General features: G+C 37.2%; 1 protein-coding gene and 1 pseudogene across 12 annotated transcripts in view; both read right to left on the bottom strand.

Annotated features, from left to right (window-relative positions):
- Sbf2 (SET binding factor 2) overlaps positions 1–15,866 on the bottom strand; it is a 450,794-nt gene that overhangs the window by 328,058 nt on the left and 106,870 nt on the right. The gene's annotated exons all lie outside the window — the stretch shown is intronic.
- LOC106009941 (putative G protein-coupled receptor 160) overlaps positions 1–15,866 on the bottom strand; it is a 78,936-nt pseudogene that overhangs the window by 42,059 nt on the left and 21,011 nt on the right. The window contains exon 1 of the transcript XR_015451346.1: positions 1–15,866. This exon is cut by the window's left edge and continues 42,059 nt beyond it; it is cut by the window's right edge and continues 21,011 nt beyond it. The product of XR_015451346.1 is annotated as a putative G protein-coupled receptor 160 (transcript).

Below are 15,866 nucleotides of genomic sequence, written 5' to 3'. Positions count from 1 at the left end.
ACCTCTCTTCCTTTAATTAGTGAGAGGTAGTGTGTCCCACCAATGAGTAAAGTAATTGGCCAGTAAGAAAAGACATGAAAGACATCCAGATGAGCAAGAAAATGATATTTATTAGTGGACTATATGATCATCTAGGATAGGGTCAGCACACATTTTCCTTAAAGATGTAAATGGTAAATATTTTAGGCTAGATGCCACATGATCTCTGTCACAACTACTCAATTCTGCCACTATAAACTGAAAGTATCCATAAACAATACAATAAGTAATGAACATAACTGCTGAAATAAAATTTCATTTACAGAATCAGATGACACACATGTTGTACTTTGAGGATCTCTGGTTTAATAAAAAATATGATGAAATTTATCAATAAAGCAAATACAAATAAACCTTTCAAAAGGTTATAAGATACAAGATCAATATAGAAAAACAAAATGTTTTCTATATCCTGTTTACATTAGTGCCAAAACAAAATACAGATAATCTGACAATGGATGTATACTGTCAATCCCTCCCACCATGAACTATGGAGTCAACAACTATCCATCAAAATTCCAACAGGTTGGGCCGGGAATTTAGCTCAGTGGTACCACTGCAGCCTGCCTCCCAAGTACAAGGTCCCGAGTTCCATCCAAAACAAAAAACAAAAAACAAAAACAAAAAAATTCCAACAGGTTTTCATGTTTTAGAGACTGAGAAACAGATGATAAATTTATATGGAAATATAAAAAATTTAGACTAAAACAACTCTGGAGGAAAAAAAGTGTTAAGTTGGAAGCCTAATACCAACAGATTTCAAGACCCATTATAAAATACAATATTTAAGATAATACAGGAATGATATCAAGACAAACAAGTAGATGCATGGAAAAGAACAGATAGTCCAGGTTCACACATGTATAGACAACTAATTTTTTGACAAGTATACAAAAGCTAATTCACTAGAACAAAGATAGTCTTTTAAACAAATCATCTAGAACAACTAGATTTATATAGTTAAAAGGTGAACTTGAACCCGTATCATATACCATTATCACATGCAAAAATAAACCAAACATGAGTCACAGACTTAAGTGAAAAATCTGAAAATATAAAATTTTTAGAAGAAATCATAAGAAAAAATCTTATTTACATTGGATTCGGTGATGATATAACAATGAAATCATAATTCATAATAAAAACATTTCATGAAATGGACATTATTAAAATTTAAACTTCTACTCTACAAAAAAATAACTTCCAACAATGAAAAAGCAAGCCATACCCTCAGAAAAATATTCCAAAGTATACATTTGAAAAAGAACTTGTAATTATAATATAAGTCATAAAACTCAAAAAGAGGAAAACAATCCACTTTTGAAAATTATAAATTTAACTCAGTGGTGCCATTGCTTGCCTCGAAAGCACAAGGTCCCAAGATCAATCCCTGTTACAAAAAAAAAAAAACCTTGTAAACTTCTATAGTGTGCGAAACTGAAAGTATAAATAAGGATCAAAATGTATAACAGATAATGTGAAATAGGAAGAAAAGGTGCAAAGGGGAAGGGGAAGTGGGGGAGGGAGGAAAGAAGGGAATGGAATTAATGTGAGAAAATGAAAACATGGTAACAAAGTGTTTGTAAATAGGGATGGGCTGGAGGGGTTGAAGGGAAGGCATGGGAATGGGAAAAAAGAATCAAGATATATTACGTAAAGGTACAAATGTTCAGTGATGAAGGTCATTATATTGTATACCTAAAATGCACCAATAAAATTTTTTAAAAATTATAAAATTTTGTACAAACACTTCAACAAACAAGGTATTAAGAAGCCAAATAATAACATGAAAAAATTGTCTATAACACTAGTCACTATGGAAATGCATATTATAATCAAGATATAACAATACATACCTATTAAAATTTAAAAGACTGATGATACTGTTGAGGAGGATGTGAAGGAACTATATATATAGTTCACAAACACAGAGAGCAAAAATGTAAAAAATATAACTACTTTGAAAGAAGGTTTAGTTATTTCCTTAAAAAGTTATGCATAGACCTATCATCTTATCCAGCCATTCTACTACTGGATTTTTATCTAGGAAAAAAGAAACTATATGTCTAAACAATAAATGTTCATAGCAGCTTTATGTGTAATTGCTGAAAACTGCTAACAGCCTAAATATCCACCAGTATGTAAATGAATAAACCAACTTTAATACATCTATCTATACAATGTAATATTATTCAGCAAACAAATGGGCTTATAGTAATATGAAACAAAATGGATAAATCTCAAGATAGTTATGCTGAGTGATGTCACACAAAAGATAATATAATACATAAGTCCAGTTTATATAAAATTCTAAAGATGCAATGCAGCCCACTGCAATAGAAAGTAAGTCACTGAATGCCTGGCAGAGAAGGAAATGCTATCTTAGCTCAATTTATGTTACTATAAGAGAATTCTTGTAAATGAGCAATTTATAAGTAACATAAATTACTTCTTTCAGTTTTAGAGGATGATGAAGGTATCCATATGAGGAAAGGACCTAATGCTGTGGAAAGGCAAGAAAGAGAAGAAGGGGGCCAGGGATTTAGCTCAGTGGTTTTGCCACCTGCTGCGCAAGTGCAAGGACCTGAGTTCGATCCCCAGTAGCAACAACAAAAAAAAAGAAAGCGAAGAAGGGAGCCAAACTTGGCCTATCACAATGAACCCAAAACAGCAACTTTTAATTCACTCATGAGAGAAAGAGCATTGATGGCCAAATAATCTCCCAAAGGTTCTACCTCTTAACACCACTGCATTGGGGATTAAGTTTCCCACACATGCTTTCTGGAGACACTTTCAAAACATATCAGACAGGGAAGAGCAGGAGGGAGGTGATGAATAAGAAATTATTAAAGGTGATGAATATGAGAAATTATTAAAGATGATGAATACATCCATCATCTACATTGTGGTAATTTTATGGGTGTATATTAATGTTAAAACATTTTGAAAAATTGAATATATATAGCTTATTATATAGAAATTTTATCTCAAGAAGCATGATGGAAGAAGAAAATGAAAAAAAAAATTGGAAAAACCCTTGTTACAATGGTTAGGCACTGATCCCTTAGATACAACACACAAAAAAGTTAATTAAAAAACATTTTTGTCAGAAGAAGGGGCTACCGGACCCCGATCTGCCCCGCTGATCCTGGCCCAGAGGTAGGGGCTTCTGAGCCGCCATTCCACCGCTCCCAGCTCAGAGGAAGGGGCTTCTGGGCTCCCATCCGTCCCCACCACTCCCGGCTGAGAGGTAGGGGCTTCCAGGCCGACATCGATTCCGCCACTCCCGGCCTAGAGGAAGGGGCTTCTGGGATGCTGTCCATCCCAGAGGAAGGGGCTTCTGGGCCGCCATCCATTCCACCCCTCCTGGTCCAGAGGAAGGGGCCTCCTGGCTGCAGGCACTCTGGCTGCTCCTGGCCAAGAGGTAGGGGCTTCCAGGATGCCCTCTGTCCCGCTGCTCCCAGGCCAGAGGAAGGGGCTTCTGAACCACTGTACCACCACTCCCAGCTCAGACGAAGTGAGCCATGTGGCCAACAACAGCACTCGCCCCACACCTTCCCACCCCCAGTCGAAATGAGAAGACACATAAACAAGTCTCAAAACCAGACTTCCAGATCATTCCCCAAAGGGAAAGAAGATGGAACACTCTGATACTAAACCACCTGGACTCCCTGAAGTGCCAACAAAAGAGGCTCAGCAAAAAATGAAATCAGAAATAATTTCTCAGATAACAGCAGAGATTGTGCTCCTAGTGCAAGACATGATTAATAAATCTAGAGAGGAGCTGAGGAACATGATGGAATCCCAACATAGAAAAAAAATGGAATCCATAACACAGATGCAAATAGATTTCCAGGAGATCAAAAACTCCATTGAGCCGGGGATTTAGGTCAGTGGTTTCACAGCCTGCTGCACAAGCACAAGGACCCAACTTTGATCCCTTATACTAAAAAAAAACAACCAAAAACTCCATTGAAAGTCTACACGGCATAATGAGCCAATGTGAGGACAGAATTTCAGATATAGAAGATAAGATCGCAATTAGTGACCAGGAAAAGAAAAATTGCTTTAAAACTGTAAGGGACCACAAGAAGGCAATCCAGCAGCTCCTAGACGATGGAAAGAAGAATAACATAAGACTGATTGGAGTCAATGAAGAAACAGGAGAGAGTGCAGATGACATAAAAAAAACTCTTCATAGAAGTAATGGCAGAAAACTTCGCAAGCAAGGGAAACGAACTTGACATACAGATGAGTGAGGCATATAGGACTCCAACTAGCCTTGATCAAAAAAAATCTACACACAGGCATATAATTGTTAAGATTCCAGAAACTCAACAGAACAAAGTTCTACAAGCAGTTAGAGAAAAGAAATAAATCACATAAAAGGAAAGCCCCTCAGAATCACAGCAGAGGGAGGAGGCTCCCTCACCATTGTTCCACCTCTCCTAGGACAGAGGAGGTGAGCTAATCCCAGGGCCCAGGAGGAGGCTCTCCACCACCATTCCACCACTCCTCGGGCACAGGAGGCGAGCCAATCCCAGAGCCCAGAAGGAGGCTCCCCTGCTGCCATTCTGCCACTCCAACAGCAGAGGAGGCGAGCCAATCCCAGAGCCCAGAAGGAGGCTCCCCACCACCATTCCACCAATCCTAGGGCAGAGGAGGTGAGCCAATCCCAGCATCCAGGAGGAGGCTCCCCCACTGGCATTCCACCACTCCTAGGGCAGAGGAGGTAAGCCAATCCCACCTTCCAGGAGGAGGCTCCCCACCACCATTCCACCACTCCTAGGGCAGAGGAGATGAGCGATGTGGGTGCCAGCAGAAACCCACCGCCCTGGTGGCAATGAGAAGACATGTAAACAAGCCTCAAAAACAGACTTCCAGATCACCTACAGCAACCCCAAAGGGAAACGAGATGGAACAATCTGACATACAGATTGACATACAGAATGACCACCTGGACTCCCTGAACTGGCCTCAAAAGAGGATCTGGGAAAAATGAAATCAGAAATAATTTCCAAGATAACAGTAAACATTGTGCCCATAGTGCAAGACATGATGAATAAATCTGGAGAGGACACAGATAAAAAAAAAATAGAGGAGCTGAGGAACATGATGGAATCCCAACATAGGAAACAAATGGAATCCATAAAACACATGCAAACAGATCTCCAGGAGACTAAAAATTCCACTGAAAGTCTAAGCACCAGAATGAACCAATGTGAGGACAGAATTTCAGATACAGAATATAAGATTGCAATTAGTGACCAGGAAAAGAAAAATTGCTTTAAAATTGTAAGGGACCACGAGAAAGCAATCCAGTAGCTGCTAGATGATGCAAAGAAGAATAACATAAGACTGACTGGAGTCAAGGAAGAAAGAGGAGAGAGTTCAGATGACATAAAAAATCTGTTCACAGAAGTGATGGCAGAAAACTTCCCAAGCAGGAGAAAAGAACTTGACATACAGATAAGTGAGGCATATAGGGCTCCAACTAGCCTTGATCAAAACAAATCTACACATAAGCATAGAATAATTAGGATTCCAGAAATCGAAGAGAAGAAGAAAATTCTACAGGCAATGAGAGAAAAGAAACAAATCACATACAAAGGAAAGCCCATCAGAATCACAGCAGACTTCTCAATGCAAACCCTCAAGACAAGAAGAGCTTGGAGTGATGTATTTCAAGCCCTAAAGGAAAACAGCCTCCAACCCAGATTGATGTACCCTGCAAAATTATCTTTCCAAATTGATGGAGAAAAAAGATACTTTCATGATAAAGAGAACTTTAGGAACTTCATGAATAACAAAGCAACAATCCAAAAAATTTTAGACAATATCCTAGGAAAAGACAGTGAGGATCACAACCCCAGGAAACCCAGCAGAATGAATCCATTGGGCATGACAAATTAAACACAAAGGGGAAGATTCCAACAAAAAGAAAAAGTCATGATAAGGCTTTTAAAAGTTTTAACTTCATCTCCCTAATGAGTGTATAATATGATCCTGTTACTGTACTGATTAGCATTTTTCTGATTCTAGTGTTCCACACCTTTCCTTGTGCTATACTGGCTGTTTACCATCTTCTTGTGTTTACTTTTTAAATGGATTGTCTATAAATGAGCTGTAAGAGTTCTTCATATATTCTGGTCATGGTTTATATGCATTGTAAATATGGTCTGTTTAAGGACTAGTTTTCATTTTAATGATGTTATTTAAAGTTGTAAATTTTGATGGAATCTCATTTATCAATTTTTTTATTTTATACATCATGTTTTTTGGATCCTAGGTAGTTCTTGCCTACCCTAAATTCATGAACATTTTCCTTACACTTTCTTCTGAAAGTTTTATAGTTTTAGTCTATCATATTTAGGTTCATAGATACTTTCAAGTTATTTTTATGTATGGAAATAAAGAGTTGAGGTAAATGTTTTATATACAGATACCAGGTGTTCTAGTGCCACTTGCTGAAAACACTATCTTTTCCTTGGCTCTTGAATTGGGTTTATATTCTATAAAATGTTAATGTTAAATAATCTTAAAAAACTGAGTCAACACACAAAAATCAATAGCTTTCCTATACACCAATGACAGACTCACTGAGAGAGAAATAGGGCAAACAGTTCCTTTCACAATAGCTTCCAAAAAACTGAAATACATAGGAATCAACCTAACGAAAGAAATCAATGACCTCTTCTCTGAAAACTATAGCACTTCAAAAAGAGAGATTGAAGATGATATCAGAAAATGGACAGACATCCCCTGCTCCTGGGTAGGAAGGATCAACATAGTGAAAATGGCCATACTTCCAAAACTGCTATAAACATTCAATTCAATCCCAATTGAGATCCCAGCAGCATACTTCATGGACCTTGAGAAAACAATCCAAAAATTCATTTGGAACAAGAAGAGACCCAGAATAGCAAAAGCAATTCTTGGTAACAGAGACATGGCAGGAGGTATTACAAGCACCAACTTGAAACTATACTACAAAGCTACTGTGATAAAAACAGCATGGTACTGGCAAAGAAACAACCTGAGGACCAGTGGAACAGATTAGAAGATGCAGAAACAACTCCAGACACACTCAGCCACCTCATCTACAACAAAGGAGCCAAACACCCTCACTGGAGGAAAGATAGTCTCTTTAATGAATGGTACTGGAGAAATTGTGTTTCAACTTGCCAAAGATTAAAACTAGACCTGTATCTCTCACCATGCACTAATCTGAAATTGAAATGGATTAAAGACCTAAATATAAAAACGGAAACGCTGAACCGGCTGAACAGAGGTTACGTAGAACTCTTGAAGAGATTGGCACAGGAAAAGACTTTATGAACAAAACCTCAGTTGCCCGTGAGCTAGCACAAACAATCAACAAGTGGGATCTCTTTTTACTAAAAAGCTTCTGTACAGCAAGAGAAACCACCAGGAGTGTGAAGAGACAACCCACAATGTGGGAAAAAAATCTTCACCTGCTCTTCCTCAGACAAAGGTCTATGATCTCGAATCTATAAAGAACTTAAAAAAATCAGACCTCTCAAATTTAATGACCCAATCTCAAAATGGGCATCTGAAATGAACAGACATTTCTCACACAAAGAAGTAGACTTGGCAAATAAACATATGAAAAAATGTTCAACATCACTGGTCATTCAAGAGTTGTAAATGAAAACAACGCTGAGATTCCACCTCACTCCAGAAACAATGGCTGCTATCTTGAAATCAACCAACAATAAATGCTGGCGGGGCTGTGGGGAAAGAAAAACATTGCTCCACTGCTGGTGGGAGTGTAGAATGGTGCAACCACTGTGGAAATCAGAATGGAGATACCTCAAAGAACTAGGACTGGAAGTCCCATTTGATCCAGCTATTCCCCTGCTGGGTATCTTCCCCAAAGAATTAAAAGAATCATGCCACAGTGATATATGTGCACCCCTGTTCATAGCAGCACAATCTGTAATAGCTAAACCTTGGAAGCAGCCCAAATGCCCATCAACTGGAGACTGGATCAAGAAAATGTGGTTATTCAATAAAATGGACTACTACTCAGCCATAAAATATAAGAAATTAGAGACATTTATACCTAAGTGGATGCACATTGAGGCAATACTCTTAAATGAAATAAAGAGGACACACATGTTTAAATACCAAATAGTTTCTCTGGTGTGAGAAACTTAAAGTGTAAATAAGGACTAAAAGGTATAATAGATAATGTGAAATAAGAAGAAAAGGTGAAAAGGGGAAGGGAAAGGGGGAGTAGGGAAAAGGTAAGAAGGGAATGGAATTAATGTGAGAAAATGGAAAAATATGAACAAAATCTTTGTAAATAGGGAAGGATGGAGGGGTTGAAGGGAGGGTAGGGGAAGTGGGAAAAATAAGAACCAAGAAAGATTATGTAAAGGTGCAAATTTCCAATGATGATTGTCATTATATTGTATACCTAAAATGTACCAATGATTACAATGAATAATTGATAATGCAAAATAGGAAGAAAAGGTCCAAAGGGGTAGGGCAAATTTTAGGGACAGGGGAAAGCAAAGAAGGGAAAGGAAAAATAATGAGAAATGGAAAAAATGGAAACAAAGGCTTTGTAAATAGAAAAGAGTGGAGGGGGTGAAGGGAGGCCTGGGAATGGGAAAAAAATAAGAACCAAGATACATGATGTAAAGGTACAAGTTCCCAATGAGAAATGTAAATGTATTGTATACCTAAAAGATACCAATAAAAGCATTAAAAATAAAAAACATTTTAGATGAGGCTTCACTAAAATTTTTTTTTCCCCAATTAAGTTTACTGGTACATTTTCGGTATAAAATGCACTTATAGTCATCATTGGGATCTTGTACCATTATATGAGTCTCTTGGTTCTTTTTTTTTCTCCCCTTTTCCTTGCCCTCCCTTCACCATCCCCACCCTTCCCTATTTGCAAAGACTTTGTTTCCATTTTTTTTCCTCTTCTCATATTTTTTCCTGTCTCTTTTTTCCCTTCCCCTACCCCTCCCAATTCCCCTGCTCTTTCAGACCTTTTCTTCCTGTTACACAATATCAATTATACATTTTTTAAATTACAATATCAAGATCTAGGAGACATTACCACAGATTTTACAGAATTTAAAAGGATATGGAAAGCATATTACAAAAATCTGTTTTGAAATAAATTTGACAACTTCTAAGAAGTACCCTGGAAGACAAATTAATGAAACTAACTCTGGGGGAAATATAAAATTTGAATAGCACCTATTAAAGAAAGTATATTCCTAGCTTGAAAACTTACCTATATGACAACAGCAGGCTCATAAACATTATAACTGATAAATTATATCAAACAATTAAAGCAGAAAAAAGAAGGAACACTTCTCCCCTCATTTTAGGAACTCAACATTGTGCTAAGCCTAAAACTGGATAAAGATAATAGAAGAAAAAAGTATGAACATAGATGGAAATTTGTTTAACAAAACAATCTATTGGAAGTCAGATCTGGCAGGATGTAGAAAGTGGTTTTGTTATAGGGATGGCAGTGTTGGTTCAGCTTTGGAAGATCCACCCCCAAAAGTCATCACTTTAACAGAGGAAAGGAAAAAGCCATATGATCCTGTCACTAGTTGGAGAAAAAGTATTGGACTAAATTCTACAGCTATTCATGGTAAAAGCTATCAGGAGCCTAGAAGTAGAACAGAACCTTCTCAACAGATTAAAGACATGTACTCCATACTTCCAGCGAGAATGCCTTATATAAATGGAGAAGATACAATGCTTTCTCCTTAAGGTGGGGAACAAGGGCAGATATGCTTACTCTTTATCTGTCCATTAAACTTTGAAACCTAGTCCCCATCAAAATAGTCTGGCAATAAAATGATACAACTAGGATAGGATTGGCATGGCAGAAGCAAAATCTTTATATGTAGATGAAATGATCATCTACAGAGAAAATACTAAGAAATCTCTAGGAGCCCCTAGAACTTGTACTTGAATTTAGCAGGATTAGAAAACACAAGGTATATATAAAAATTCAGGTCTGGGTATACTTGCTATAAATGAAGAATTGGATATTGAAATTTAAAAGTTATGTAGGAGTACAAAGGACCTAGAAAAGTTAAAAAACAAAAACAAAAACAAAAACAAAAACAGTGTTGGAAGATGTTTAGTACCTAATTTTAAGACTTCTTCTAAAGCTACAGTAATCAAGGCAGTGTTGGTGAAAGGAAAGACATATAGATCATTTGAATAAAAGAGAGAATCTAGAAATAGAACCACACATATATGGTCCACTGAGTTTTGAAAGATTATTTAACATTAGCATTTTTTAGAATAAAAACTCAATTCAAGAGCCAAGGAAGAGATAGTGTTTTCAGCAAATGGCACTACAACACCTGGTATCCGTATTTAAATAATTAACCCCAACCCTTTATTTCCATACATGAAAAGAACTTGAAGGGATCTATGAACCTAAATAAGAAAGCCTAAAAGTATAAAACTTTAAGAAGAAATTATAATGGAAAATATTTATGAATTCAGGGTAGGCAAGAACTACCTAGGATACAAAAGACATGATGGATGTATTAAAGAAAAAAATTGGTAAATGAGATTCCATCAAAATTTAGAACTTTAAATGACATCATTAAAATGAAAAGTAGTCCTTAAACAGACCATATTTACAATACATATAACCTATGACCAGAATATATAAAGAATTCTTAGAGCTCATTAATAGACAGCCCAATTAAAAATAAGACATAAGAAGACGATAAATAGCCAGTATAACACAAGGAAAGGTGTGCAACTCTAGAATCAGAAAAATACTAGTCAGTACAATAACAAGATTGAATTATACCCTCATTAGGGAGATGAAGTTAAAAGTTTTAAAAGCCTTGTCATGACTTTTTCTTTTTGTTGGAATCTTCCCCTTTGCGTTTAATTTGTCACGCCCAATGGACTCATTCTGCTGGGTTTCCTGGGGCTGTGATCCTCATTGTCTTTTCCTAGGGTATTGTCTGAAATTTTTTGGAGTGCCAGTTTGGTATTCATGAAGTTCCTGAGGTGCTCTTTATCATGAAAGTATCTTATTTCTCCTTCAATTTTGAAAGATAGTTTTGCAGGGTACATCAATCTGGATTGGAGGCTGTTTTCCTTTAGGGCTTGAAATACATCACTCCAAGCTCTTCTTGCCTTGAGGGTTTGCATTGAGAAGTCTGCTGTGATTCTGATGGGCTTTCCTTTGTATGTGATTTGTTTCTTTTCTCTCACTGCTTGTAGAATTTTGTTCTTCTGTTGGATTTCTGGAATCCTAACTATTATATGCCTATGTATAGATTTTTTTTGATCAAGGCTAGCTGGAGTCCTATATGCCTCACTTATCTGTATGTCAAGTTCTTTCCCCCTCCTTGGGAAGTTTTCTGCCATCACTTCTGTGAACAGGTTTTTTTATGTCATCTGCTCTCTCTCCTCTTTCTTCATTGACTCCAATCAGTCTTATGTTATTCTTCTTTGCACCGTCTAGCAGCTGCTGGATTGATTTCTCGTGTTCCCTTACAATTTTAAAGCAATTTTTCTTTTCCTGGTCACTAATTGCAATCTTATCTTCTGTATGTGAAGTTCTATCCTTGGGTCGGGGATTTAGCTCAGTGGTTTCGCCTCCTGCTGAGCAAGCGCAAGGACCCGAGTTTGATCCCCGGTACCAAAAAAAAAAAGAAAGAAATTCTATCCTCACATTGGTTCTTTCTGCTGCACAGACTTTCAATGGAGTTTTTAATCTCCTGGAAATCTGTTTGTATCTGTTTTATGGATTCCATTTGTTTCCTATGTTGGGATTCCAACATGTTCCTCAGATCCTCTATTTTTTTATCTATGTCCTCTCTAGATTTATTAATCATGTCTTGCACCATGAGCAAAATCTTTGCTGTTATCTGAGTAATTATTTCTGATTTCATTTTTCCCAGATCCTCTTTTGTTGCCAGTTCAGAGAGTCCAGGTAGTTGAGTACCAGATTGTTCCAACTCATTTCCCTTTGGGGTTGCTGTAGGTTATCTGGAACTTTGTCTTTGAGGCTTGCTTATGTGTTTTCTCATTTCCATGGGGGGGAGGGGGGGTGTGCTTCTGGTGCCCATGAGGCTCACCTTCCCTAGGGAGCTTCCTTCCGGGTGCTGGGACCAGCTTAGCTTCTCTGCCCTAGGAGCCTGGGATGGAGGCGGGGAGCTTCCTTCCGGATTCTGGGACCAGCTGAGCTTCTCTGCCCTAGGAGCCTGGGATGGAGGCAGGGACCTTCCTTCCAGGTTCTGGGACCAGCTGAGCTTCTCTGCCCTATCTGCAGCGGGCTGATTCGGCATGTTTCCGTGAGACTCTGGCTTCACTAAAATTTAAAACTTCAGCTCTTTATAACACATTAATAAAAGAATTAAAAGACAAGCCACAGACTGAAAGAAAAATACCTGCAAATTATTTACCTACTGAAGGACTTGGATCCAGATTTTTTTAATCTCTCAATTTTGAATTAAGATAAAAAAAAATCAACTTTTAAACTTGGGTAAAGATTTGAACAAATACTCCTTCACCAAATAAGATATAAACATAGAAGTTAAAAGGTAATTAAAAATGCACATTGTAATTCACTAGAAAAATGAAAATGAAACTGCAATGAAATGTCACTACACATTAGCCCAATGGTTAAAATTTAAAAGAGTGATCCTACCAAGAATTGTCCAAGATGTGGGAGTAATAGAACTCATAGACACTACCTAAGTAACTGTAAAATGGTATGGTACAATTTTAAAACATTCTGGCAGTTTCTTTTTTTTTGTTTTTTTTTGGTACTGGGAATCGAATTCGGGACCTTGCGCTTGCAAGGCAGGTGGCAGCACCACTGAGCTAAACCCCAGAGTTTTTTTTAAAGCACTGAGTATTGAACCCAGGGCTTTCACACTGAGCTCTATCCTCAGACCTTTCATAATTTTGAGATAGGTCACCCTAAGTGGCTAAATTGCCTATGCTGGTCATGAACTTTAAATTCTGCTTTTAGTTTCCCAGTGCTGAGATTATAGGTGTGCACTACCATGCCTGGATGGCAGTTTCTTTACAAAGCTGAATATATACAGTTGAACATGTCTATTCAATTTCCTGGTCTTTATCCAAGAGAAATGAAATCATGCGTCCACATAAAGTCTTGACACAAATCTTCACAGTAACTTTACACTGACAGCCACAACTTGGAAATAACCTAAAGTTATGGCTTATGTTTAGATGTCCCCTCAAATCCTCATGCAAATGAAGTGAGGCTTTTTAGAAGGTGGCTGGATCTAGTGTGTCTGAGGCTAGAATTGACTCATAGGGCAATGATAGGCTCAAGGGCACTAAGATTAATGGTGTGCTACTTGCCCCAAGTAGTCTGCATAAAATAAGGGGGGCCCCTGCCTTTCCCCCTTGTTGTTTTTGCTGTCTTCCCCCACCATAAACTGTTGCCCCTCTGCCATGTGCCACTCTGCCTTGGAGCCAGCTGATTGTGGACTGAACCTTCTACAAACTGTGAGCTAAATAAATCCTTTCCTCTTTAACTTGGGGTGTCGTGTATTTTGCCTCAGGAATAAGAGAAAAGCAACTAAGACACCTAAAGGTTAACAACAGGTGAATGGATAAATTATAGTATACATATAATAAACTGCTACTACTCAGCAATAAAATTACTAAAAAATTAAATTACTAATTACAAAGGTAGATCTCAAAATAATTATACTACAAGAATTCACATAGAAAAGAATATATTCTATGTGATGAAATTCTATAAAAGGCAAACTGACCTTATGTCAGTGTCTCGGGGATGCTGTGAAAAATTACCGCAAAATTATTGGCTTACAAAAACAGAAATTCATCCTGTCACAGTACTAATGGCTAGAAGTCCAAAAGCAAGTTGGCAGGGTTGGTTCATTCTGGAGTCTCTGAAGGAGAACAGATTCTATGTTTCTCACTTAGCTTCTGGACACTGCTAGCAATACCTGGCATTCCTTAGCTTTAAGTGGCATCATTCCAATCATCTACTTCTACCATACCATCTCCTCCTGTCTTCTCTTCTCTTTAAAGCACACTTGTCACTGGATTTAAGGTCTTAAACCAAGATGATCTCATCTTGAGATCCTTAATTACATTTGCAAAGATACTTGTTTTTTCCAAATAAGATCACAATCATAGGTTATGTGCAGATACATCTTTACAAGGAGCACCATTCAACCCACTACAAATCTCCAGTAACAGAACACAAATTAGTGGTTCTTTGGAGATGGACTAGGATTAGAAAAAGGACTACAAAAGGGCATGAGAAAACTTTTGAAGTGAGGAATACATCTATTATCTTAGTAGTGACTTCACAGATATAAAATGTTAAAAGTTATTCAAAATATATACTTTGCGATAAGAACACCATAATCCTCCATGTCTGGGTATCAAAATATAACTATGAAATAATACTGACCTACGAAAGTGATCTAAACTTCAAGCAAGAATAGGGTTTTAAAATAAATAGAATTGAGAAAGAATACCAGAACCATCTAAATTGTAAATTTAATGAATGATGGAAGCTATGGACAAATGAATTCTGCCATCCCAAAGGGGAAACCTTCAATAAATACTAGTGGAATGAGCTAATGAAGCACTAATTCACAAAGTTCCCTGTGTTAACTATCAAGTGGTATTTATAGGCCCAAGGCAGTTCTGTTGCTTTACAGACCAAAGTATGGTGGGACAGAAACTCAAGACAGTTGCAAAATAATAGACAATATTTTAACTGGGGATGGTGGTACATGTCTGTATTTCCAGAACTCTGGGAGGCTAAGGTAGGAGGATTGCAAGTTCAAGCCCAGCCTGGACAACTTAGTGTGAACTCTATCTCAAAATAAAACAATAAAAAATGGTCTGGGGTGTAGTTCAGTTCAAAGGCCCTGGACTCAATCCCCTCTTCTGCATACATGCATCCATGCATTCATACATATATACATACATGCATACATACATACTTTTAAGGGGAAATACACACCAGTATACCAAATCTAAAATACTAGCCAACATATGATTAAGTAAATTAATGTTTCCACCTCAATTTTCATTTACCAAGAACAAAATTTTTTCTAGCAATGACTAATGGGGGAGGAAAGACTGGAAGAAGTAAAGAGAAAGAAAGAAGCAGGAATCCTCAAAGGCTGGGCCCTTCTAAGACTCTTATAATACCTAACATATAATACTGGAAAATCTGCAAAACACAAAAATTTTTGCCATGCTGTTTAGAAACCACTAAATTCGATACACAGGCAAAATGCATTTTTCTATTTCACAAAAGGCTTAATGTTAAAAAAAAAACTATAGAAGGGCAAACAGATGTAGGTTTATCTATGAATAAACTTTATGTTATTATATAGAAAATATATTACAGATTAAAGGACAAAAAAACAGTCTCTAAAAAAGATCAAACATCTTTAATGTGGGAGATTTACTAAAGAACACCCATTTGTTGCAATGTATCAAGTTTAACTCACATGTCTAGCAGCTTTATTTGGCAATCTCAATTTATAAGACAAATAATTCATAGAAGTTTGACAATATTATTTTAAGTTCACATGCTTCTTGGACTGTGACCATAAATGCTTCTACTTTATGCTACTCTAGGGACTCCATTCAGACACAAATAAATTTGTTAGCCATTGTGAGGCTGAGGGAGGCACTTGGTGCATACACTGTTACACTGTGAGAATTCAAACTTACCCAACTCATTTGAGCAGACATTTAGAATACAACAGTTAAAAATTATTGTTGCTGCTTCTAAATAGAGTCAACAAATTGTGGCTGCA

This window comes from Heterocephalus glaber, unplaced genomic scaffold (assembly GCF_053883595.1).
Source record: "Heterocephalus glaber isolate CG9 unplaced genomic scaffold, H.glaber_assembly_v1.0 deba00001428, whole genome shotgun sequence".
Classification (NCBI taxonomy): Eukaryota; Metazoa; Chordata; class Mammalia; order Rodentia; family Bathyergidae; genus Heterocephalus; species Heterocephalus glaber.
Note: the sequence above shows the minus strand (reverse complement) of the source record. Positions and strands in the feature narration are given on the sequence as shown.